General features: G+C 54.3%; 1 long non-coding RNA gene across 1 annotated transcript; it reads right to left on the minus strand.

Moving 5' to 3' along the window:
* Positions 1–6: 6 nt before the first annotated feature.
* LOC115948218 lies at positions 7–4,305 on the minus strand. The gene is made up of 3 exons (XR_004082062.1): positions 4,222–4,305; positions 638–754; positions 7–172 (listed from the first exon to the last, which is right to left on the minus strand). It is a non-coding gene; the product is annotated as an uncharacterized LOC115948218 (long non-coding RNA).
* Positions 4,306–4,612: the final 307 nt, after the last annotated feature.

Here is a 4,612-nt window from a genome sequence, read left to right on the forward strand (position 1 = left end):
GCTGTTGGGGCGGGGGCTCAGCGCCGGGGGGTCCCGCAGGGCCGCGGGGGCTCGGCGGCCGCAGCCTCCGGCGCTGCACAGGGGCTGTGGGGCGGGTGAGCTGCTGGGGACACGTGGCGGCGTGGAGGGACCGATGGCCTCATCCTGGCCATGCTGTGGTGGGGAGATGTGCCTGCAAACACAGGAGAGAGAGTCAGCCAGACTCTCTGGAAAGCGGGATTTCCTGCTGGCCATTGTGCTACAGATTGATTTATTCATTCCATAGGGAATGGTGAAGCCAAGGGCAGCAGTGCAGGATGGCACCAGGATGCACAATCACCCTGCCATGGGACAGGCCCCAGGCCAGAGCCAGCCTCAACCCCAAGGCTGCCACCTCTGCTCCTTCCACCCTTTTTATCTAAACACCTCCAGGAAGTAATAACTCTGTCATCTCCACTATGGAAATACCCCAAGGGGTTATTTTAAAGGTGCAGGATAAAGAATTGCACTATATCAGCATAAATACCACTGAGTTCCCTACTTTACTGCCCACTCAAAGTGGGCACATTACTGCCTACTTTACTGCCCACTCAAAGTGGGCACATCTCTGCCAAGTCTCCCCAGACAAAGCAGTTCAGGGGCACAAGGACCCACTTACCAAGCATGGGGTGCAGGACCAGCCCCCTGGCTTACTGCTTCCTCCCACAGCCCATCATTGCTGGCGATTTCTGTTCCTTGCCCTGTGGCTTTTTGTGCAGAACTCAGGTACCCAAACCTTGAGATAAATGAGAAAACTGTTAGCAACAAAAAAAAAAATTTAAAAATTCAAATAATTAAGTGATAATTAAAAAAGAGGAGAAAATTATGTTAATTCACACATGCCAGGCACTCCACAGCACCTGGGGCTGTTCAGTGGTTGGTTGGCTGTAAACCATCGCTCTTCCCTGCCCCAACACTGGTGCTGTTTTTAATTTCTAGGTTAACAAGTTGCCACAGAAGGAAGTGAAAAAAATATCCTGAACCAACCAGCCCAGGAGCAGGAACAGAGTTTGAGGCGTTTTTCTGCCTGGTTCCCACACCTCGACGAGGCGGCCGGTTAAAATTAGCTCCACTCATCTCCATTGAAGTTTCCATGCTGCACCCGCAGCACAACCACTCTGAATCAGCCCAGCAGAAATTATGGGTCAAGTACAGAAATCAAATCGTCTCCCCCGTCCTCGAGGCTTCACAATGGCCTAATTGCTGTTTTCAACACTGATCTATAAACCAGAGCTTTTGTGCCCAAGTGGGATCGGCCTGGAGCTGAAGCCAACGCGGCACCGCTTGCTGCTCCGAGGCACAGAGAAGCACAGGGATGGGGAGGCTATAAATAAGCCAACGAACAGCAACAAGGACAAACTATTCCAGAAACACTGAGTTTCATGGGGCTGAATCCACTCCTGGATGGGGCTTTGCTGGATGAGAGAGCCAGGAGCCACCAGCCAAGTCAAATTCCCCCCGCAGTGCTGCTGGCAGCCCTCGGCAGCGTGTTTTAATGCACTCCCAAATGGATTAAAACAAACAGGCAGCCCCCCCCATTCATCCTGAATTCACAGAGATGCATCTCGAGGCCATTTGCCTGGCCTGCTTTGGGCACCCCTCCAGTGGGCACATATAAATAGCTGCCCTGAAGCCGGAGCTGATCCGGAATGCTGTGCCCTCTACCCTCACCGTGCTCTGCGGCCGCACCAAAAAAGGCAGCTCATCAGGGCAGCCTTGGGATGAAACCACCCCAGGAACATCACTGGTAGCAACACCAGTCCCCAGCAGTGCCACAGCACGGCTGGGCATCCCATCCTGCCCCCAGAGCATCACCTGCATCCTGATTTCCAAGGGTTCCTGATAAACTTTGCCAGGCTTGAGCAAAATTGAGTTATGAAGCCTCAGTCACACTTGAGAGCTGAGCTGTCCTGGCTGGCGGGAGTTAATTGGCTTGACCAGGATAAACATATCAAGTCTGATTAATTCAAGCAGGCTTCCCCAGGCTCTATAAACTAAAAGTCATCCAAGCCCCATCGTAACATCGTCTGAAGTGGGAAATCAGAGGGGTTTTCCCTCTGCATGTGTGCAAAGGGTCAGAGGATGGGGATTTTAAGAAATTGCCGAGATGACGCCTTGCCTGAGAGAAACCCAAAAGTGGGGTCACGCTGTTGAACACAGCCCTGTTATCCTTAATAAGCACATGAGGAGGAGGAGGTGGAGAATAGCTGTATTCCCAGCCAGAGAGAAAAGTAAAATAGCTGAAACGAGGGCAGTAATCTCAAAGAGGCAAAATACAGCCTGGGGGCTTTGGCTTCACCAACCCATCCAGGCCCTTGCCTGGGGAAAAGCAGCACATTCTGGTCTGAACTCCAGCAGATCCTTATGTAAAAGGGAGCAGCACATGCCCACAAAATCCTCAGGAAATATAACAGCCTGGTGTATAGGAATGATTTATCGGCACAGCTTTTGGCTGCAATCCATATATAACCCATAGCGGCTGCAGCAGGATTATCGAAGCAATCAGTCTCGCATCTAATTCAGCAAGGAGAGGGATATTAAAATGAAAAGAGGTCTGTGAAACCCTGGCAGCAGCTCTCCCTCTCGCTCAGCGTCCACGTGGCTTGAGCGGAAGCGAATGGGAGTGGAACCAGCCCCCGCGAGGGTGAGGGATTTTCGCAGCCCCTCGGACATCCCCAGCTCTGCCGAGAGCTTCTGGGCCCTGCCTGGGCCCTGCTGGATGCGGCCACCTCGGGAGGGGAACACGCTGACCCATTCCAGGTGAGTGCAGAGGGTGACACCTGGCAGCCAGCACTGCCTGCAGGGATTTCAGTCAGCATCTGCCTGCCCTTCCCTCCCCGGAGCTGTTTCTCTACCCAGCTGCAGGGGCTGCACACTCGCCTTCCCCACACCTGTCACTGTGGCAAGGCCAGACAGGATCAGACCCTCCCAGGGGAATAAGACTTGGTGGCAGCTCAGCAGTGACCCCTCCGTCCATCCTTCCATGGGGGTCAGCTCACAAATCACAACTTCAGCTGTTTAGAACAAAACTGAACTCAAAACACCAAAACCAGGGCTGATTTTACTCGCAGAGATCCTCCCCTGCTACTGCTGGAGGTTGGTTAAAAGCCAAGCAGGGCCAGCCTGGGGCAGTTATTGGTCTCCCTGGGCACAGTCCAGTGGCTATTTTGCTTTCCCCGGTCACGGTCAGCGGTGGAAGTGCCTGTGCCAAGAGTGGTGTCATCTGCAGCAACGGGGGCATCGATCACAGTTTCCCTTCCTACGGGTGAGCACAGACCTTGCCAGAAATATATTAGTCACTGTAGTATACAAAGACCATATGCATGCCCTACCTGACTTCTAATGGAAAAAAAATCTCTCAGCAGCTTTTCTAGAAGTCAGAGGACACCGAAATTTATGAGATACTGGAAACAGGTGCCCATGCCCCATCTAGGACAGGTACAGCTGACAGCTGTGCCCAAGCAGCAAAGCTTTTCATCATCTCCAGGGTGAATGGAAGAGCCTCCTGCACTGCCTGGCCCAGCCAACACAGAGTGGAAAGAACTGGGGGGGAAAAATGCAAAGCCAGGCTGGTAGCATTGTAGTGTCACAACACCCAGCAGCAGGTTTCAATAGGAATCACGAAAACATCTTTACCAAGGTTTTTTATAATTATGAGGATACTGCCTAATACTGCTGAAGCAATATATAATGAGCATCCCAAAAGAGCCTAAGCTTCAGAGATGGTGTTGAGCATGGAACAGGATAAGCTCAGGGCACCTCCATCACCTTGTCCAGCACTGCCAAGCGACTCCCAGCTTTCCTGGAAACATCAGCTCCAGCCCACGATGCCCACAAGAGAGGAAACTAGAGCAGCTCTCCACTTTGTGAACACCACTTAAAAGACATTAAGGCAGAGTTGAAAAGCAAAGGCTCCTCCAAATTACCTCCCCGGAACAGACCCTCCCTCACAGAACACTCAGGTATGAGCTTTTGGGGTTTGTCTCTGCCTCAGGGGAGGGCCTGTCTCTGTGGGTGTGGGCCATTGAAGGCAGCTCTGGCGCCCACACATACTCTCCCCAGCACGGTCCCCCTGGCCCTGAGGACAACGTGGTCCTGTCCCCAGGGGTGGTTTCTGCCCCTGCAGCATTGCAGTCAGCCCACAGCTCCATCACACCAGCTTCCCGTGGTTATCTCACTTCTGCTCCTGGTCTCGACTGTTACCTTCATGCTCCTGATGCTCTGTGCCGTGCACGTGGCTGCAGGGCTCCATCCCACCTCCGAACCACGCTCTGCCACTCGCAGCAATCCAACCTGTGGCTTCTAATGAGACCCGTGCCCTGTACACAGTCGCTCCGCCAGCTCCATCCCCTCTCACTCGTCCCTTGACCTTAAAAACCCCTCCTTTCCCCAACCCCATGGCCTATCTTTCCCCGGCACCCCCGATCCCGGCCCTCAACCCTCGGACAGGAGCCCTGTGGGGTCTGTGCCACACGCGGTGTGGCCCCCCGGTCCCACGGCCGCGCCCGGGGCGCCGCCGCCCGCCGGTACCGCGGCACGTGTGGGGGCCGGGATGTCCGCGGGGCCCGGCGGCCCCCGCGCGGGGGGGGGGAAC

The sequence above is a fragment of the Geospiza fortis genome, unplaced genomic scaffold, assembly GCF_000277835.1.
Source record: "Geospiza fortis unplaced genomic scaffold, GeoFor_1.0 scaffold145, whole genome shotgun sequence".
Classification (NCBI taxonomy): domain Eukaryota; kingdom Metazoa; phylum Chordata; class Aves; order Passeriformes; family Thraupidae; genus Geospiza; species Geospiza fortis.